Consider the following 23,630-nt stretch of genomic DNA (forward strand, 5'->3'; position numbering starts at 1 on the left):
TGTAGTTTCTTTCTTTCATTTTTCCTATTTCCATATTTACATTTTCTTCATCTTTTCACAGAACATTTACTCCCAAGTGTATTAGGGCTACATCAAAAAAATGAAAAATTCATGCCCTCACATTTCTTATAGAAAGTTGAATAAATCTGGTGCACTATGATACATATAAGAAACTTTTAGAACAAAAATGTAGCTATTTCATTTTGGAATGAGGAAGTACACAAAGAATTACTTGACTGATAGGTAAAGATGCAAAAAGAACTAAAATGTAGGACAAAAATATAGCATCTATATTTATACATACATATTTATCCTTCATTTAAAATCATATAATTTTTATTTTATTAACTCAAATCTTGTTTACATTACTGAAAAGAAACCTATGGCCAGAATTAATTACTCATGTATTCATCTGTCAACATTTAATTATGCCAGACCCTTTAATATGTGCTGCTAATTAAACATTGGGAAAAGCAAATATTCTTCTCATCTTCATGGAATACACTGTAGAACTGATGAACAGTCAAAATCAAACAATCAGACAAGTAAATGTGCAATTAAAAATTGTGATAAGACTCAAAGACAGGGAGCATTATAAACACATGAACAGGGATATGACTAGCATAGAGGAACATAAGAAAATAAAATGTTTTTTTTTTCATCTCAAGAGCAATGAAAATTATTAAAAAGTCAGAAATAGAGGGGTGATATGCTTTGAGTTTTGTTTCAAAGAATATACTCTGTGGTATAGAAAAATGGTAGCAGGAAATCACAGTGTATGTGTCGTGAGTTATGAGAGAAGTCCAGGTAAAGAATAATGGTAACAAAGATCAAGGAGAAAGATTAACATAAAAAAATAAGAAAACATGAGAATGATTTTGATATGGGGCTGTGAAAAGGATTTTTATAAAAAGGATAGGTTTTGATACAGTATGCAAGAATAAAATAAACAATATGTTATCACAGAAATAACCAAGTAACCATCAGTTCAGTTCAGTGGCTCAGTCTTGTCTGACTCTTTGAGACCCCATGAATTGCAGCACTCCAGGCCTCTCTGCCCATCACCAACTCCCAGAGTTTACCCAAACTCATGTCTATCAAGTCGGTGATGCCATCCAGCCATCTCATCCTCTGTCGTCCCCTTCTCTTCCTGCCCCCAGTCCCTCCCAGCATCAGAGTCTTTTCCAATGAGTCAACTCTTTGCATGAGGTGGCCAAAGTATTGGAGTTTCAGCTTCAGCATCAGTCCTTCCAATGAACACCCAGGACTGATCTCCTTTACGATGGACTGGTTGGGCCTCCTTGCTGTCCAAGGGACTCTCAAGAGTCTTCTCCAACACCACAGTTCAAAAGCATCAATTCTTTGGCACTCAGCTTTCTTCACAGTCCGATTCTCACATCCATACATGACCACTGGAAAAACCATAGCCTTGACTAGATGGACCTTTGTTGGCAAAGTAATGTCTCTGCTTTTGAATATGCTATCTAGGTTGGTCATAACTTTCTTTCCAAGGAGTAAGTGTCTTTTAATTTCATGGCTGCAATCAACACCTGCAGTGATTTTGGAGCCCAAAAACATAAAGTCCGACACTGTTTACACTGTTTCCCCATCTATTTGCCATGAAGTGATGGGACAAGATGCCATGATCTTAGTTTTCTGAGTGTTGAGGTATAAGCCAACTTTTTCACTTTTCTCTTTCACTTTCATCAACCGGCTTTTTAGCTCCTCTTCACTTTCTGCCATAAGGGTGGTGTCATCTGCATATCTGAGGTTATTGATATTTCTCCCAGAAATCTTGATTCTAGCTTGTGCTTCTTCTAGCCCAGCATTCTCATGATGTACTCTGCATATAAGTTAAATAAGCAGGATTATGATACACAGCCTTGACGTACTCTTGTTCGTATTTCGAACAAGTCTGTTGTTCCATGTCTAGTTCTAACTGTTGCTTCCTGACCTGCATACAGGTTTCTCAAGAGGCAAGTCAGGTGGTCTGGTATTCCCATCTCTTTCATAATTTTCCACAGTTTATTGTGATCCACACAGTCAAAAGCTTTGGCATAGTCAATAAAGCAGAATTAGTTGTTTTTCTGGAACTCTCTTGCTTTTTTGATTATCCAGCAGATATTGGCAATTTGATCTCTGGTTCCTCTGCCTTTTCTAAAACTCTTATGATTATACAGTGGAAGTGAGAAATAGATTTAAGGGACTAGATCTGATAGACAGAGTGCATGATGAGCTATGGACCGAGGTTCGTGACATTGTAAGGAGACAGGCATCAAGACCATCCACATGGAAAAGAAATGCAAAAAGCAAAGTATTTGTCTGAGGAGGCCTAACAAATAGCTGTGAAAAGAAGAGAAGTGAAAAGCAAAGGAGAAAAGGAAAGATACAAGGATCTGAATGCAGAGTTCCAAAGAATAGCAAGAAGAGATAAGAAAGCCTTCCTCAGCGATCAATGCAAAGACATAGAGGAAAACAACAGAATGGGAAAGATTAGAGATCTCTTCAAGAAAATTAGAGATACCAAGGGAATGTTTCATGCAAAGATGGGCTTGATAAAGGACAGAAATGGTATGGACCAAACAGAAACAGAAGATATTAAGAGGAGGTGGCAAAAATACACAGAAGGACTGTACAAAAAAGATCTTAATGACCCAGATAATCATGATGGTATGATCACTCACCTAGAGCCAGACATCCTGGAATGTGAAGTCAAGTGGGCCTTAGAAAGTATCACTACGAACAAAGCTAGTGGAGGTGATGGAGTTCCAGTTGAGCTGTATCAAATCCTGAAAGATGATGCTGTGAAAGTGCTGCACACAATATGCCAGCAAATTTGCAAAACTCAGCAGTGGCCACAGAACTGGAAAAGGTCAGTTTTCATTCCAATTCCAAAGAAAGGCAATGCCAAAGAATGCTCAAACTACTGCACAATTGCACTCATCTCACACGCTAGTAAAGTAATGCTCAAAATTCTCCAAGCCAGGCTTAAGCAGTACGTGAACCATGAACTTCTGGCAGTTCAAGCTGGTTTTAGAAAAGCCAGAGAAACCAGAGATCAACTAACCTTAGAGATTTGTAAAATAATGGTTTATAGAATATCCTCAGTGTTAAGTACAATAAGTCCTGATTCTGCATGTGTGTGAACTTTGGAATTTATCATTTTATTGTGTTGTCAATTACTATCTCCATGGAGCTCTGCATAGAGACTCAGTTCAGTTCAGTTGCTCAGTCATGTCCGACTCTTTGTGACCCCATGAATTGCAGCACGCCAGGCCCCCCTGTCCATCACCAACTCCCGGAGTTCACTCAAACTCACATCCTTCGAGTCAGTGATGTCATCCAGCCATCTCATCCTCTGTCGTCCCCTTTTTTTCCTGCCCCCAATCCCTCCCAGCATCAGAGTCTATTCCAATGAGTCAACTCTTTGCATGAGGTGGCCAAAGTACTGGAGTTTCAGCTTTAGCATCATTCCTTCCAAAGAACACCCAGGACTGATCTCCTTTAGAATGGACTGGTTAGATCTCCTTGCAGTCCATGAGAGACTACTAATATTAAAATGGATTCAAAAAGATACAGAGGTATATACTGAATGATACAGAAATTTAGTTAGGGGGCAATCTGATTTCACTACAAATGCTCCCCTGACACAATTTGCTTGTGCATTTTACAGAAACAGGCTTTTTCTGTACTACCTAGCTACTGACCATGACCTTAGCCTTATAAACCCGGAGGCTGAATCTCTAGCACTAGGCTAGTAGTTGCCATCATGACCCCTTACCTGGTTCGCAAATACTTCCTGCATTAGCCTGCCCATGGAAATCACTTTCTTTCCTTTGTTTTTCCCAGTCCTATTCTACCTTTACTCCTTCCTTCCTCCCTACCTTCCTTTCTTAAATTCTCAAATAGAAACTGTATATCTGCCATAGACAGCTGATGCACACATCTCATTTAAAAGCAAGTACAACTCTTTGTTTAGATCAGTTTCCTGGGATTTATAATGTAGATTAAAGCACAGTGGTGGCTGAGCAGCAAGGGCTTGAATTATAAAATATATTTATTAACCAGAATGAGGAAGGAGAATCTTAAAGATATAGTATTAAAATCTGCCTGCAATGCAGAAGACCTGGGTTTGATCTCTGGATCAGGGAGATCCCCTGGAGAAGGGCATGGCAACCCACTCCAATACTCTTTGCCTGGGAAATCCCATGGACAGAGGAGCCTGGCAGGTTGCAGTTAATGGAGTCACAAAGAGTCGGACATGACTGGGCAATTAACACTTTCACTTTCATCATTTAGAAAATTGCACTAACAAGCACAAACGTATTATAATGAAATCTTGGTTATTCATGTGATAGCACATGACACATCAGTATGTCAAATGAGTATCTTCAATGCTTTTCACAATTCTCATCTATCCTCCCATTTACGTAACTAGAGCAAGTAAAATGTAGACCTTACCATTAGGACTCTGTCAATGTAAAACAGTATTGATTAATTATTGACCTTAAGCTAAGAAAGATTTCTTTCAAACAACTTAACTGTGAAAATGATTACTGATGCCACATATAATTCTAGTCATATACATGTTTTTGTCATGTAATCAACATTTATAGTGCGAATTGCAACTCTGAAGTAAACACTAAGAAAATATTGAATGAATAATAATTTGGATACTTTTGGGGGCAATAAACACACACACACACACACACACACACACACATACATACAATGGAAACACAGAATTAGCATTTCTAAGATTAGTTAGTGTTAGTCACTCAGTCGTGCCCAGCTCTTTGCCACCCCATGGACTGCAGCCCCCCAGGCTGCTCTGTCCATGAGATTTTCCAGGCAAGGGTACTGGAGTGGGTTGCCATTTCCTTCTCCAAGGGATCTTCTCAACCCAGGGATAGAACCCGTGTATCCTGCACTGCAGGCAGATTCCTTACCGACTGAGCATTCTCTCAAAAATAAGAACTAAGTAAAAGACAGTCAATTCAGTTATCATTTCTAAATCAGCAAAAATCAATTTGCATTCCAGTCTTGTCACAAACTTTTTAACCAAATACCAAATCCTCACCCACTTATTCCTCCACAGTCTAACTTGAACTGCACCATGTGGTACCTTGAGCAATTTTGCTTTTCCTCCTTCATTTTGTCTTCTCAGAAAGTAGGCAAACATCAAATTAGCCATCAAGTCTTATTTATATTTCTCTTACATTTTGCTGACAGGCATCTCACTCTTTCCATTTCTACTGCCACTACGTTTAGACTGTATCAATTTAATTTTACTATTACGGAAGGCTATAATTTTCACCTGTTCATTGTCTTCCTCTTCCAATTGTCTATACTACAAACTTCAAAATTTTTACAATACCTTTTTGACCACATCAATTTTACATTTAAATAAAAAGAGGAAAAGAAATCAAGGAAAGTCTAGACAAACAAAAAGGTCCTCTCCCAAATTCTGACTCTGATAGTTTTTTCCTTGATCTAAAACAAATGTTAGTAAGTGCAAGAATTACCTTGAGAGATTAAAAAACAACAACAACAACAAAAACAACAACAACTCAGAATCAGAGATTCTCATTAAATTGGTCTGGTAAAGATCATGGAAATTTATGCTTTAGCAAACATTTTTAGTGATTCTAACAAAACAGGCCCTGGATGACGTTGAGAAACTTAATTCCAAGTCTTCTCATTTTTAAATTTTTTGGAAAAAATTCTGCTCTAACTAATAAAAATGTATTTTCATTTTTCTGACTCTGTTACTATGGTAGTCCTTTTGCTTAGATTTTATTTTCGTTTCCTAATCCCCTGCCGATCTCAAAACTCACTCATTTTCATATATACTATAAAGCCTCCCCCGATTATCTCCAGCCAAATGTAATCTCTCTCTATTGTACAGCTGTCGTTTTAGTTTCATATGGCATTCACTATATACTGCTTGTACAGTTTCCTATTACTGAATAACAAATGACCACGGCTTTGGCAGCTCAAAACAAGACCCACACGTGAGTCACAGTTTTATAAGTCAGAAGTCCAGTACAGCGTGGCTGAGTTCTCCGCTTAGGCTGCAGTCTAGGTGTTTCCTGGAGCTCAGGGTCCACTTCCAAGTTCATTCACATTATTGCTAGAGTTTAGTTCCCAGCATTTTAGTACCCAAATCTTCATCTTCTTGCTGGCTGTTAGTGAGGAACACTCTCACCTCCTAGAGGCACACTCACATTCTCATCCCACAGCCCCTTTTATCTCAGCAAAAGGAATTTCCTCCATGTTACATCCATCTCACTCTTCTAATATCTCTGACCTCTGACTTCTCTGAAACGATCTGCTTTTGAAGGGTACATATGATTACATCAATTAACAATTCTATGCATTGTACAAGATACATATACCAAAGAGCTGAGAAATCTTCCCTTGTCCCATATACCAAAGTGACATGTTAGCATTCTGTACTATTTATTCTTCTGAAACATATATTAATCTTCCCCGTTAAAATACAAGTTCCTAAAAAGCAAGGATGATGCATTATATATTTATTGTCTATCACAAATTACCTGTCCTAAAGGTTTCACACACAATAAATATTCAGTAAATAATTGTTGAATGAATGGGCTCTTCCTATGATAACCTTTTTCATAACGCATTAAATTTAAATAAATTAATAGTACTGGGCCTAGCAAAAATAAATGTATAGTCATTCACTCTTGAAGAGATTGAAGCAGTTAGGAACTCAAATCACTAAGTTCTTTATCTTCATCATCTTAGTGAAGAAGAATAGCACCATCTCAGAGTTCCTTGATGTCAGAAAACATAGCCAAGTAAACTTTCCAAATATGAAACAGAGACTTCAAAATGAACAGCTCATTAGTGTACTGTGGGATAAATTTTGCAAGTGACATAAAGTTTGAGTTACTGAAGTCCTCATATGAGGAAACAGCAGGAGTAGAGAGAGAAGTAATCTTTGTATTAATAAAGCTTTTCAAATTTGATGAAAGCAATAAACACATGTATTAAAGCAATTTGATAAACTCCAAGTATAAGACATATGAAAGAAATCACATAAGAACATCATAAAAACATTTCTTGTAATGAGTGAAAAAATTCTTAAAATGAATTAAAATCTTAAAAGCATCCAGAATAATGTATAAACTGGAAAGAAATAGACTCTCTAAGTAAAACCTTTAACTATAAAATCTTCAGAACAAACAACTTAGTTGACCAATACTACCAACCATTCCTTAAGATGAATCCATTCTAATTGTACACAATTGAGTAGACAATGTTGAAGTGAAAGGAACACGGAACACTCCCCTACACTTTTCATGTACCACAATTAACCTAATATTAAAACCAGAAAAAGACATTGAGAGAAAGGTAAACAACAGATGATAAACACCACGAATAGATGCAAAATTTCTCAACAATAATAACAAATGGAATCCAAAAGCATTTAAAAATTTGATATCTAATGTCAAAGTAGGGTTTATTCCAGGAATAAAAGGTTGATTCAACATCTGAAAATTAATCAAGGTAGTAATTTATAACATCAATAGACTGAAGAAGGAAAAGACAGGTGATTTCCTTAATATGTGGCTAAAAAATCCTGTGATAATGTCATTTCATGACAAAAACTTTTAGCAAACTGTAGGTGAAAGGGAATTTCCTCAACATACATGAAGCAATTATGAAAAACTTATTGCTAATATCACCCTTAGAGATGAATATCTGAATTCTTCTCCTTAAAAGTCCAGCACCAGGCAAAAGTGTATACTCTCACTACTTCTATGTATCACAGCACAGAAGGTCCTAACTAAACCAATAAAGAAAAAGCAATAAAAACCACTGAACTTGAAGAAGTAAAAATAAAATTTATGGCATACAACATTATTGTGTTTAGAAGGCTCTATAGAATCTACAAAAAGTTATAAGAAATAATCAGTAAATCTAGTCATGTGCTGCTGCTGCTACTGCTAAGTCGCTTCAGTCATGTCTGACTCTATGTGACCCCATGGACTGTAGCCCACCAGGCTCCTCTGTCCATAGGATTCTCCAGGCAAGAATACTGGAGAGGGTTGCCATTTCCTTCTCCGCTAGTGATGTGAGAGAATATAAATCAACACATGAAAATCAATTTCATTTCTACATGCTGACAATGAACAATTAAAGATCAAAATGTGGAAAATATTATCACTTACAAAAGAATAAAATCATTGAACAAATAAAAACCTTATAAACTATAAAAGATGTGCACCATGAAAATTGTAGAACATTTCTAAGAGAAGTTATAGAAGAAATAATGAAACCGGGTGCTATAATGCATTCATGGCTAAGAATATGCAGTATTGTTCTGATGTCAGTTCTCCACATCTATGAACAATGAAATCCCAGTCAGCATTTGATTAGAGGGTTTTTCCCCTAGAAATTGAGAAGCTAATTCTAACATTTATATAGAAATTTAAAATTTATATTGAAAGGACCCAAAATAGCCAAAATAATTTTGGGAATAAAAACACAAAAGACAAAACTGAGTTGAAAGACTTATTATAAAGGTAAAGTAATCAAGAACACTGGATTGGGTAGCCTATCCCTTCTCCAGCAGATTTTCCGGACCCAGGGATCATACTGGGGTTTCCTGCATTGCAGGCAGATTCTTTACATGCTGAGCTACAAGGGAAGCCCTAAGAATGCTGGATATCAGTATGCAAAAATATGGTTTCTCTGATGGCTCAGATGGTAAAGAATCTGCCTGCAATGCAGGAAACCTGGGTTCGATCCCTTGGTTGGGAAGATCCCCTGGAGAAGGAAATGGCAACCCACTCCAGTATTCTCGCCTGGAGAATTCCATGGTCAGAGGAGCCTGGCGGGCTATACAGTCCATGGGGTCACAAAGAGTAGGACACTACTGGTGACATTCATTTTCACTTTAATGCAAAAATATAAACTTTATATCTCACATCAGATATACAAGTTAATTCAAAATAATCATAGACTAAATGTAATAGCCTAAACTATAACATTCCTGAAAGAAAATATTGGAGAAAATCATTGTGGTTTTTTGATAGGCTAAAATTTGTTATACATGACAACTAAAGTATAATCAAAGGAGAAAACTGAAAAATTTATCTTAATAAAAGATAAGAATTCCTCTTTGTAAAAACAAACTCTTAAGAGAATTAAAAGACAAGACACAAATTTGAAGAAAAGATTTTCCAATCATATATCTGTTAAATTACTTTTTTCCAGAGTATATAATGATTTCTAAAACCCAATATAATCATAAAATTCAGAGAATAATGATAAAAAGATTAAAAGATATATTACCAAGGAAATGGCAAGCAAATAAGCACATGAAAAGATGTTCAACATCATTAAACATCACTAATGTGTGTGTATATATATTCATTAGAGAAAATGACAGCATGTCTCCATAAAGATATAAAAGATATGTATACAAATGTCCAGAGATTCATTTATGGTAGTCAAAAACTGGAGACAAGCCAAATTTCCAGCAACAGAAGAATGTATAAACAAATTTTGGTGTTTCTGCACAACTGAATACTAGTTAACAAGTCAAATATAAAAACACTTATATATGTAATTTATGGATATCTTAAAAATAATTTTTCTGAGTGGAAGAGGCTTGACTTCAAGAACTGATAGAAATTTCTCAAGAATTTCTCAAGAGGAAATTCCTCAAGAGGACCTCAAGAACTGATGAGAAACTACTTGAGAGAAATTCCTCGAGAAAGCCTAGCCTCTTTAACCACACAAGAGTGAGGACATGACGAGTGAACCAAGGAAAACCACTGTTAGGCATCTGGGGTATTTCTTTTTTTAAAATATAAATTTATTTATTTTATTCATTTTTAAATATAAATTTATTTATTTTAATTGCAGATTAATTACTTTACAGTATTGTATTGGTTTTGCCATATATCAATATGCATCCGCCACAGGTATACACGTGTTCCCCATCCTGAACCCCCCTCCCTCCTCCCTCCCTGTACCATCCCTCTGGGTCATCTCAGTGCACCAGCCCCAAGCATCCAGTATCAACCACAGGGCCACTACCTGCTCAAGGTGGAGGGAATGACAGCGGTACTAAAAAAAGACCCCTGGCATGGAGAAAGTAAGGAACACTGTGGGAAAGCAAAGAGAATGTCCCAGCAAATGGAAAACCTGGCATCTGTGCTACAACACATGGAGAGATATCCCACACTTCCAAAATTTTTATTTTTTGCAATTTCTCTCTTAAAGCACAAGCTTTAACTTAAAGATATAAGGAACATCTTAAAACATATGCAAGGAGAAATTTTTAGAAAGCAATACAGAAGACAAAATAATATATAATAGTACTCAAAAAATTCAAGGAAATGAAGAATATACAGAATAGAACAGCAAAAATAAGCATATCAAAAAAATAAAGAACAAACAGGATAAATATACAACCAATACTAAGCTGGTGAACTTGAAGTGATACATCAGTTATACCAAATGTAAATGGAATAAACATTTTAATTAAAAGTCTAAGACTATCAAACTAGATTAGAAAGTGTGTTTTAAAACAATACTTTGCCCATAAACTTAACAGGTTGAAAAGATGAAGGCAGAAAAACATACAATGCATAGAGTAAGTGGAAGAAAACTGGCTTAGATATATTTATATAAGAAAAAACAGACTTTAGGTAAATATATAGACATAGAAAGGTGCATTTTATTAATAGTAGAAGGATCAATTCATTTAGAACATATGTTGAAACTAAATGTATAGTAACTAAATAAAAAATAGAGTCATGTCCTACTCTTTGCGACCCAATGGATGGTAGCCTGCCAGGCTTTTCTGTCCGTGTGATGCCCCAGGCAATAACACTGGAGTAGGTAGCTATTCCATTTTCCAGGGGATCTTCCTGACTGAAGGATCGAACCTGAGTCTCCTTCATTGCAGGCAGATTCTTTACCATCTGAGCCACCAGAGAAACCCATGTGCACCTAACAGAACTTGAAATACACAAAGCAAAAATTAAGAGAATTAGAAGTAGATGAAAGTGAAAGTGAAATTGCAGTCGCTCAGTCCTGTCCAACTCTTTGCGACCCCATGGACTGTAGCCCACCAGGCTCCTCCATCCATGGGATTCTCCAGGCAAGAATACTGGAGTGGGGTGCCATTTCCTTCTCCAGGGGATCTTCCCAACCCAGAGATCAAACCTGGGTCTCCTGCATTGTAGGCAGATGCTTTACGGTCTGAGCCACCAGGGCATTTATAGAGATTTCAGCACATATATTTCAGTAATTAATAAAATATATACACATTAAATGAGAATAATAATTTGGACAATGCTATCATTAACTAGAACACTAGAGGTAATTGTCTTTATCACTGAAGGTGGAGGTGGTTTAGTCACTAAGTCATATCCAAATCTTGTGATCCCATGGACTGTAGCCCACCAGGCTCCTCTGTTCATGGGATTTCCCAAGCAAGAATGCTGGACAGGGTTGCCATTTCCTTTTCCAAGGGATCATCCTGATCCAGGGATTGAACCCGTATCTCCTTCATTGCAGGCAAATTCTTTTACCCTCTGAACCACAGGAGAAGCCCCTTTATCACTACGCATAACCAACTGCACAATGCGTATTTCAAGTGCTCACAAATATTCACAAAAGTAAACTAGATATTCAGCTATAACAATGTATCAATAGTTATTAAGATATTAAAATTTATACAGTATATATTCTCTTTTAGAAATGAATTTAGTTGAACACAACATAGACAAATAGTAAATAAGAGTCAATGAAAGCAGTGGCAGGGTTTTGTTAAAATTAATAAAATTTAGAAACCAATAGCTGGACTTGATATATGGCAAAACCAATACAGTATTGTAAAGTAAAATAAAAAACAAATAAAAAAGAATAAAAGAGAGTTATTGATATAAGGAATAAAATACTGCAACTCCTACAAACTCTACTTTATGAGTGTTTTACTAATACATGAAGCTTTCTAGCAATAAAGTACTCTGATGTAAATAAAAACTTCTTGGAACAAACTAAAAAGTGCTAATCAGAAGTGTGTGTGTGTGTGTGTGTGTGTGTGTGTGTGTGTGTGTGTGTATATTTGAATTCATGAAAAAAATTTGCTTATCAAGAATTATAAATTATATATATTAGAAAATAGAAGTATGCTTTCTATATATTTCTTAGAAATTATATATTTTAGAAAATATATAGAAACCTCATGATGGGAAAAATATTCCCTGCACATATGTATGACAAAGCAGTTAGATCCAGAATATATCAATATTTCTATAAATCAAAACAGACACATGAATAATCAAATAAAAATGGCAACAGTATCTCCAAACTGGAAAAAAATCCAATGTCTATCAATAGAATGGACATGTAGAAAGTATGGTGGACTCACACCACATAACAGATAAACCTTTAAAATGTTTATAGGAAAAGGAGCCAGAAAATATATACAATATAATTTGCTTATAATATAGTTCACTTGTATGAATTCCTAAAACAGAAAATAAAAATACACTGATAGAAACAAGTAGTTGCTCTGGGTGAGTGAATAGGGGTGGGGGAGTACTGACCAGAAAAAAACATGACAGGATCTTTTGGGGGGTTAAAACTATTCTTCATCTTGATCTGAGTGATGGTTACATCAGTTCAGTTCGGTTCAGTTCAGTTCAGTTGCTCAGTCATGTCCAACTCTTTGCGACCCCATGAATCGCAGCATGCCAGGCCTCCCTGTCCATCACCAACTTCTGGAGTTCATTCAGACTCATGTGCATTGAGTTGGTGATGCCATCCAGCCATCTCATCCTCTGTCGTTCCCTTCTCCTCCTGCCCCCAATCCCTCCTAGCATCAGCGTCTTTTCCAATGAGTCAACTCTTCGCATGAGGTGGCCAAAGTATTGGAGTTTCAGTTTCAACATCAGTCCTTACAATGAATATTCAGGACCGATCTCCTTTAGGATGGACTTGTTGGATCTCCTTGCAGTCCAAGGGACTCTCAAGAGTCTTCTCCAACACCACAGTTCAAAAGCATCAATTCTTCGGCGCTCAGCTTTCTTCACAGTCCAACTCTCACATCCATACATGACCACTGGAAAAACCATAGTCTAGACGGACCTTTGTTGGCAAAGTAATATTTCTGCTTTTTAATATGCTTACATAGGTGTCTACAAATGTCCATGCTTCTTTTATATTGATTGTACTCAGTTTTTTAAAGGAAGATTTGAAATGACTGAAAACAAACTAAATGTCTATTAATTAGAGAATGGATAAATTGTAATACAAGGATATAACTGAAAACTATACAGCAATTGAAATGCTTGAACTGCAGCTAGATGCATGACCATATATTAATTTCAAAAGCTTAATGTTGAGCTGAAAAACAATCAATAAAAGAAAAACAATCTGTGAAGAAAGCAGTGAATATAAAATCATTTACCTAAATTGTAAAGTTATAAAACATGACATTCATGAAAGTGTGTTCACACGGGCCATGAACAGTGTTAGGTAAACAAGGAAAGGAATCGGATTGAGAAGAAGTCACAGATAACGACAATGGACTTTTTAAGGGAAAAGTAACAATGCAAATATAGTGTTTTAAATTTTTTAGAAATTGGTATGGCATGTTTTAAAAATGATGTTCTTTCATATTGTTGAAAATTCACCAACATAGGATTTTAATGTTGATTTAATTCATTTTTAATAGCCTAATTATTTTATAAATCCATGAGAAGTACTGCAGGTTAATTCTTTCCTTTATATGTGCTTAATTTACTAAACATATCTGCCATAGGAAACAAACAGACAACTCATATAACCAACAGAAAATGAAAACTGAAACCATAAAAATCTGAGCTTTGGTCTTGATGAAGAGTGTTCATTTTCTTCCAAAGAGAACAAGGCCAGAATGTAGCATGAATTTCTCCTATCAATAAAAAGTCAGTGACTGCCAATTAATAACAAAATGACAGAAGACTGGGTAAAGCATGGCCTACTCAGGTGGTACAGTGGGAAAAGAATCTGCCTGCCAGTGCATGAGATGTAAGAGACATGGGTTTGATCCCTGGGTCAGGAAGGTGCCCTGAAGGAGGAACTGGCAACCTGCTCCAGTATCCTAGCCTGGAAAATCCCATGGACAGAGGAGCCAGGCGGGCTACAGTCCATGGGGTCAAAAAGAGTAGGACATGCCTGAGTGCATAAGCACAGAATAGAATACGCCATTCATAATTCCTGGAGAATTTTAGCCAACCACCTTCAACTGGGATTCCTGAAATGATCAAGTGGTCATTTATTCATAACCAGAGATCATAATCCAATTACAAACTAAAGCAATAAACACCAAGACACTGCTGGAAATGTATCTCCTGGTCAATCTGAACTGAACAAGGAGAAAGCTCTGTTGAGAATGTCTGCATTGCTCTAACAGTGTTCAGCATAACAATATTAAATAGGGCTGCCCCTGAGCTGCTTAATAAGGTAAAGTGGAAAGAGCAGGGCATGGATGTTTGATAGTGTTACACAGAAATGCCATGGGTTCAAATGGATTAAAAAGCAATGTTCCTGCCCTTCCGTATCACTTAGAAAGTGTCATGGTGCTGCATAATGTAGATCTGCTTTCACTTTGAACTCAAAAAAAAAAAAAAAAAAAAAAAAACCTGAATCTTTCCACCAAGGAAGACCATTCGTTTATTTGTTTATTTTTGCAGTGTGAGTCTGTCTCCTGAGTCAGTTGATTGGGCTCCTTAATGAGCAGTGCCAGTCAGTGCCTCTTCTGGGGATTTGGAATTGATGTAAGAGACAGAATTACAGTTAGACCATGTGTCCAGAATATGGCAAGTAAACTGAGGAACCATTGGCGATCATCTACCCTCTGTCCTGGGACCTCAGATCCAGAGAACGACAGTCTGCCGAGGAGGAAGAATGAAGCAGATGTGGACGTGCAGGGACCAGCCAAGGTGAGCACGTGAGAGAGAGTGCCTCGAATCCTAGCACTGTCTTCATTCAGTTTGCCTTAGAAAGATTTCTGTTTTAATCCAAGGCACTGTACTCTGCATTACTCACAGTAATGCAGTCCAAGACCATTACAGGCAAGACTTTGAGAATTCTGGATTATAAGTACTATTCCTACCAAGCAAATCAGTGGATAAGAGAAAAACGTAAGGATACATGGTGAAATATAAGCCATCAGGAAGGCTATCAGTCCCTCTTGTTTTAAAGCAAGACCTCAGGAACCCTCTAGAGGGCAGGAAGGCTAACTTTTATTGAGAGGCAGGCAACAGGGTTTTCTCCATGTACCGCTGCTGCTGCTGCTAAGGCGCTTCAGCGGTGTCCGACTCTGTGGACCCCATAGATGGCAGCCCACCAGGCTCCCCCGTCCCTGGGATTCTCCAGGTAAGAATACTGGAGTGGGTTGCCATTTCCTTCTCCAGTGCATGAAAGTGAAAAATGAAGTGAAGTTGCTCAGTCCTGTCGGACTCTTAGCGACCCCATGGACTGCAGCCCACCAGGCTCCTCCATCCATGGGATTTTCCAGGCAAGAGTACTGGAGTGGGTTGCCATTGCCTTCTCCATGTACTAGGTAGCATTTATTGCACAATTACTTAGTGTCCAAATGTTCTGCCTCGATTAAATAGTTTTTCCATCAATCCATTTTTTTAATATCATTTTTTTTCTGTCTTATGAATGACTCAAAGACACAAAGCCATTAAAAAACTTGCCCAAGGTGAAAGTGGAGAGAAAGTGCAAGTTGCTCAGTCATGTCCAGCAGTCTAAGGAATTCTCCAGGCCAGAATACTGGAGTGGGTAGCCTTTCACTTCTCCAGAGGATCTTCCCAAACCAGGAATCAAACTGGGGTCTCCTGCATTGCAGGCTAATTCTTTACCAGCTGAGCCACAAGGGAAGTCCGAGAATACTGGAGTGGGTAGCCTGTCCCTTCTCCAGCAGATCTTCCTGACCCAGGAATTGAATTGGGGTGTCCTGCATTGCAGGTGGATTATTTACCAACTGAGCTATCAGGGAAGCCCTAAGGTGACACAAACATTAAAAGCTGAGCGATCACCAAACCTAAGCAATCCCCTGCCTCAGCATTTGTTCACTCATTCAGTCAGCTAGCTGCGTCTCATATATGATGTGCATTTGTTGTTATACAGTCACTAAGTTGTATCAGACTTTTTGCAACCCCATGGGCTGCAGCACGCCAGGCTTCCCTCTCCTTCACTCTCCGAGTTTTCTCAAACTCATGTCCATTGTGTTGATGATGTCATCCAACCCTCTCATCCTCTGCCACCCTCTTCTCCTCTTGCCCTCAATACTATGCCTCTCTGTGTACCTCAGGCTTCCTGGATAGTTCAGTTGGTAAAGAATCTGCCTGCAATGCAGGAGAGCCCAGGTCTATTCCTGGGTTGGGAAGATATGCTGAAGAAGGGATAGTGGCTACCCACTCCAGTATTCCTGGGCTTCTCTGTGGCTCAGCTGGTAAGGAATCCGCCTGCAATGTGGGAGACCTGGGTTTGATCCCTGGGTTGAGAAGATCCCCTGGAGAAGGGAAAGGCTTCCCACTCCAGTATTCTAGACTGGAGAATTCCGTGTACTGTACAGTCCATGGGGTTGCAAAGAGTCAGACATGACTGAGTAATGTTCACCTTTCTGTGTAACTCAAGCCAAGGGAAAAATTAAGATTTCAGATGAAAGAAATACATCAAGAACCAAAAATGCAACTCTGATCTTTTCATATCACATTGTTACAAATAAAATGCCCATCTTTCTAAAGAAACCCTAAAACTAATTTTATTGACTGAATATTTATAACTTACCCTAAATTCATATTTTGAAATCTGAACTCCCAAAGTGATAGTATAAGGAGGTGGGAAGTAATTAAGTCATAATTACTTAATGAAATGAAATTAGTGCCCCTATGAAAGAGACCCCAGAGAGCTTGCTCACCTTCCTTCTGCTGTGTGAGGATACAATCTACTCAGGATTCAGGAAGCAGGTCTCATGAGATATCAAATCTGCTGGCACATTGATCCGGGACTTCTTAAGACTCTCAAACTTCAAAAAATTAAATTTGTTGCATAAACTACCCCATGGTTATTTTCTAAAACGACTTGAACTGAAACAACTAATAGCTCAGTAACAAAGATATATGAGGCAGTACCTAAAGCCCCCCCATATCTTTGTTCTGGTTCTTTGTTCTTGGTTTCATCTATGAGACACTGAAAACTAAGGAAAATGTTTTTAATTTAGGCATAATTCTTGTGATCCTTCATTCTGTCTACAAAACAAAGAACTGGAATGATTCAATATTGTATTACTAAGTTAATACCAATTTTAAATAATAATAATGAGCTGCTGAGTAGAAAATTAAACACTATGCAAATGGAGAGCCTAATGATTACTCTGGATTATAGAAAGAGATAGAATGAAACTTGTGCTACAAATTGCTGGAAACGAAGCATTGGTATTAGCAGCAGAGTGAAAACAATCTAACCATCCTTATCAAGAAGTAGAGCTCAGTGACCAGATGCCTGGGCTCAAGGTTCACATCTTGGCTGATTCATAATTAAGGTATATGCCATTGTCTCTCTAAACCTAGGTTTTTCTCATCTGCAAATCAATATCAATGATAATATACACTCCTCAGATTTGTTACAAGGATCACGTGAAAGTACATACTTACTATAATATATGGAATATGATTATTATTAATGGGTGCTAGCCAAAGTTAATAGTAGCCTGAACTTACACAGGACTGGGAAACAAACTGTTGGTGGGCACAAATAGAAGCTTGTGTGCACCAGGACCCAAGAGAAAGGAGCAGTGACCCCACAAGAGACTGACCCAGACTTGCCCATAAGTGTTCAGGAGTCTCCAGTGAAGGCATGGGTTGGTGGTGGCCTACTGCAGGGCTGGGGTCACTGAGTGTAGCAGTGCATGCATGGGACCTTTTGAAGGAGGTCTCCATTGTCTTCATTACCACCAACATAGTTTGTCAAGGTAATCCCTAAGAAAGGCAATGCCAAAAAACCTTCAAACTACCGCACATCTGCCGTCATCTCATACACTAGTAAAGTAATGCTCAAAATTCTCCAAGCCAGGCTTCAACAATACATGAACTGTGAACTTCCAGATGTTCAAACTGGATTTAGAAAAGGCAGAGGAACCAGAGATTAAATTGCCAATATCCGCTGGATCATCGAAAAAGCAAGAGAGTTCCAGAAAACATCTATTTCTGCTTTATTGACTATGCCAAAGCCTTTAACTGTATGGATCACAAATAACTGGCAAATTCTGTAAGAGAAGGGAATACCAGACCACCTAACTTGCCTCTTGAGAAATCTGTATGCAGGTCAGGAAGCAACAGTTAAAACTGGACATGGACCAACAGTCTGGTTCTAAATAGGGAAAAAAGTATGTCAAGGCTGTATATTGTCACCCTGCTTATTTAACTTATATGCAGAGTACATTGTGTGAATCGCTAGGCTGGATGAAGCACAAGCTGGAATTAAGATTGCTGGGAGAAATATCAATAACCTCAGATATGCAGATGACACCACCCTTATGGCAGAAAATGAAGAGCTAAAGAGCCTCTTGATGAAAGTGAAAATGTTGGCTTAAAACTCAACATTGAGATCTAAGATCATGGCATCTAGTCGCATTACTTCATGGCAAATAGATGGGGAAACAATGGAAACAATGACAGACTTTATGTTTCTGGGGTCCCTAATCACTGCAGATGGTGACTGCAGCCATGAAATTAAAAAAATGCTTGCTCTTCGGAAGAAAAGCTATGACCAACCTAGACAGCATATTCAAAAGCAGAGACATTACTTTGCCAACAAAGGTCCATCTAACCAAAGCTATGGTTTTCCCAGAAGTCATGTATGGACGTGAGAGTTGGACTCTAAAGAAAGCTGAGCACCGAAGAATTGATGCTTTTGAACTGTGGTGTTGGAGAAAACTCTTGAGAGTCCCTTGAGCTCCAAGGAGATCAAACCAGTCCATCTTAAAGGAAATCAGTCCTGAATATTCATTGTAAGGACTGATGTTGGAGCTGAAATTCCAATACTTTGGACACCTGATGCGAGGAACTGACTCATTTGAAAAGATCCTGATGCTGGGAAAGATTGAAGTCAGGAGAAGGGGACGACAGAGGATGAGATGGTTGGATGGCATCACTGACTCAATGGACATGAGTTTGAGTAAACTCTGGGAGTTGGCGATGGACAGGGATGCCTGGCATGAGGCAGTCCATGGCGTCACAAAGAGATGGACACGACTGAGAGACTGAACTGACTGAATGGATGCTAGCCAATTTAATAGCAGCATGCTTACCTCTACCTCTTTTGAAATGATATTAAAGCAGTTATCTTTACTTGTCTAGGAATATAATCATTACATATGAAAAATGCCAACCTCATTGATATGAAGGGAAATTAATGAAAGATGGAAGGCTAAGTAGCAATAATATTTTTTCTTTGTCAAAAATTTATTTAATAGTAAGTGATTTGTAATCAAATGTAGCAGTCTATACCACAATCCCAAGTTCCTGTTTATAAGTAGTCAGTTTCAATCACATAGTTTACAATAATTGCAGTTTTTGCTTTCTGTTTTCAAGTATTACAGAAGGTGTATGTTGGTGTGTATGTGTGTGTGGGGGGGGGGTGGTGGCAGACAGGTAAAGAGGAACACAAGCAAAGAATAAGGAATACTGAGCATGTAAAAATCATGCCACTTGGATTGTTCCTTACCCTCTTTAATTTGTTTTTTCCTTTGTGAAGTGAAAAAAACCACTAATTTTAAAAAGGCAGAGGTTAAATCGAATGTTCCAGGATTTACCCATCTACAAGCACAAATATGCCACATTTAAATAATACCTCAAATATCTAAGAAGCATGACCTCTTGAATTCAACTAGGGGAAGACAAGTCTTTCACTAGAATCTCTACCCTCTATCTTCTTTTGATATTCTCAAAACTCCCAAGAATATTCATTCCAAGACTCCACAAACTTCTGAATTCCAAGTTAGCATGTGTGTTTGTTTTTAACCTAGGATGGGGAGCAGAAAGATTAAAATATCCTGGATCTCCAAACACATTGATAAGACACTGGTTCAGTCTTGGACTCTATAACCTAGATTAGTCATTGTATGGGGAAAATATCCTTGTCAGATTTTTCTCTTATTTGGTGACAAGAACATTTGTAACAGGCAGAGACTAATGTTTTTATATACCAGAAACTTCTCCTTTCCCCAAATAGAAGTGAGCTATAACGTGGTCAGGAACTTATTAAATCATACATAATAGGAATGGCTAAGGTATAGTTAAACATAGTTGACCAGTTTATTTCCGGGGAACATTCTACTCTGTGACACTGAAGCTGACTCAGTCTGCCATACTGTTTTCCTTATTTGAGGATCAGTTCAGTTCAGTTCAGTCACTCAGTTGTGTCCGACTCCCTGCGACCCCATGAATCACAGCATGCCAGGCCTCCCTGTCCATCACCAACTCCTGGAGTTCACCTAAACTCATGTGCATTGAGTCAGTGATGCCATCCAGCCATTTCATCCTCTGTCATCCCCTTCTCCTCTTGCCCCCAATCCCTCCCAACATCAGGGTCTTTTCCAATGAGTCAACTCTTTGCATGAGGTAGCCAAAGTATTGGAGTTTCAGCTTTAGCATCAGTCCTTCCAATGAACACCCAGGATTGATTTCCTTTAGGATGGACTGATTGGATCTCCTTGCAGTCCAAGGGACTCTCAAGAGTCTTCTCCAACACCACTATTCAAATGCATCAATTCTTCGGCACTCAGCCTTTTCCACAGTCCAACTCTCACATCCATACATGACCCCTGGAAAAACCATACCTTGACTAGACGGACCTTTGTTGGCAAAGTAATGTCTCTGCTTTTGAATATGGTATCTCGGTTGGTCATAACTTTCCTTCCAAGGAGTAAACGTCTTTTAATTTCATGGCTGCAATCACTATCTGCAGTGATTTTGGAGCCCCAAAAGATAAAGTCTGACACTGTTTCCACTGTTTCCCCATCTATTTCCCATGAAATAGATGCCGTGATCTTCCTTTTCTGAATGTTGAGCTTTAAGCCAACCTTTTCACTCTCCTGAGGATATTTGCCTCTAAATCCCAATTGTTCCACCATTGAATGCTCTTATCTGAAAATAGATTGAAAATAGATTTTTATAAGTGGTTGTAATAAAACAGATATTTTAGATTTGTATTATTTCATGATTTTATGACTGGCTATGGCTATGAGTTTTGCTTATATTTGATTTCACTTAATATTCTTTTAGATCATCAATCCTTATTTATCTATATTTTAATTATTACATACAATTTACAGGTGAATTATCGGTTTATCCAGAGCATTCACATTTTTACCTTGAAAGAGAAAAACCTCTGATTAAATAGAAACACTTTAAAAATATATATATTTTAACTTCCAGTTTCTCCCTTTGAGAAAATACCCTCAAAAATTTAAAAAAGTGAAAAGAATCCTATTTATTTCTCATTTTCTTCTGCTGTAGATCCAATTTCCCATTCCCCAGATATCTTGGTTTTCTAACTTGTGAAGATCACAAGTAGTCACCATGAATTTTAAATACCATGTTAGACTCCCCTGCTTCAAATTAAGGTAAACGGTTTCAATGTAATTATTCTAGTGGTTTCATTATGAAATCAGTCAAAATGAAAAATAAAAAGCAAAATTGTCAAAATACTTGAGTTTGAACAAAAGAAAGGCAGACATTTCTTGAATTTTTCTGTTGCAGATTATGCACTGAAAAACAGCATCTATAATTCACAGAGTACTCCTACTGACTTCTTCAGGAACACTGAAAAATTCTGTTTCAAATAGAGATAATTAGTCAGTGATTAAGAGACAGAGAATAATTAGTACAAAAGAGAATTGCCTTTGTTTGTATAAGAGCTGCCAGTCCAGAAAAGGAAGACTAGAGAAAACTTTTCTGACAGAGTATCTAAAGTTTTAAGGTTAATTGATTCCAAGTTAAAAGTTCAAAACTATCAGCAGGAAAGTATAAAGCAAGTCAGTGCAAGTACACTCTTCAACACTTGGCTCACAGTGAAGAATATTCTTCCAACAGTTGCCTTGTTCTCTCTATCTTTCAGTTTTGCTCTCAAATGCCTTCTCTTTAGAGGGAGTTCTCTGATCACCCCAGCTAAAGCTAATCCTAACTCTTTACTCCGCCTTCTCTTGCTCAGAGTATCACAATATCTGGAACTGTATCCTGATACATTTTCTTCATGGTTGATAATCTATCTCTCCCACTAGAATAAAAGTTTCATGATGAAAAAAAGTTTATTGTGGTCTCAGTTGTAGCCACACTACTTATCATGGTGCCTGGAAACATGCCAGGTAGCCAATGAAATTTTTGTTAACTTTTTTGTTAACCAGAAGGAGATTCTTTGTTTACAAACTACTGTATGGAGGTTAAAATAATCAGGTGTTGCAAAAAATTTAATTTTGGGTAGTAGCTGAGTGAGTTTTTAAGGGATGTCTGGAAATAATTCATAGAATCCATGTGTATCATTTTGTTGTTGTTGTTTAGTCACTAAGCTGTGTCTGACTTTTTGCTATGGACTATAGCCCCCCAGGATCATCTGCCTATGGGATTTCCCAGGCAAGAATACTGCAGTTGCTTGCCATTTCCTACTCCAGGGAATCTTTCCTACCTAGGGATCAAATACAAATCTCCTGCACTGATAGGCGGGTTCTTTACTGCCGAGCCACCAGAAAAACCTGTGCATTATTTACCTGAGACTTTATTCAGTTCAGTTCAGTTCAGTCACTTAGTCATGTCCAGCTCTGCGACACCATGGACTGCAGCATGCTAGCCCTCCCTGTCCATCACCAACTCCCAGAGTCCACACAAACACATGTCCATTGAGTTGGTGATGCCATCCAACCATCTCATCCTCTGTCATCCCCTTCTCCTCCTGCCCTCAATCTTTCCCAGCATCAGGGTCTTTTCGAATGAGTCAGCTTCTTTGCATCCGGTGGCCAAAGTATTGGAGTTTCAGCTTCAACATCAGTCCTTCCAATGAACACCCAGGACTGATCTCCTTTAGGATGGACTGCTTGGATCTCCTTGCAGAAACTTCATTAATGAGCCCAAATGGCACCTCCTCCCAAAAGACTACTAAAATAAACTGACTTAATCAATTCCTCTGATGTGATTGAAAGTCCTGTGTTCTTTTGTGTCTCCTTCCGTAGTAAACCACTCAGTGGTGAAGATTATGTCCAATTCCTCTTTTTGTTAATGAAATCTTTTATAAATTTTCTTTCATAAAAATCACATATATTTAAGGTGCAGGGCATGATGATTTGAAGTACACAGTGAAATGACTATAGTCGAGCTAATAAATAGATCTTCTCCTCATATCCTTCTCCTTGTGTGTGATGTGCCTGCATGCTTGGTAAATCACTTCAGTCATGTCCGACTCTTTGTGACCCCACGGACCACAGTAAGTCAGGCCTTCCTGTCCATCACCAACTCCCAGAGCTTACTCAAACTCATGTTCATTGATTTGGTGATGCCATCCAACCATCTCATCCTTTGTCATCCCCTTCT

The sequence above is a fragment of the Ovis aries genome, chromosome 25 (assembly GCF_016772045.2).
Source record: "Ovis aries strain OAR_USU_Benz2616 breed Rambouillet chromosome 25, ARS-UI_Ramb_v3.0, whole genome shotgun sequence".
NCBI lineage: Eukaryota > Metazoa > Chordata > Mammalia > Artiodactyla > Bovidae > Ovis > Ovis aries.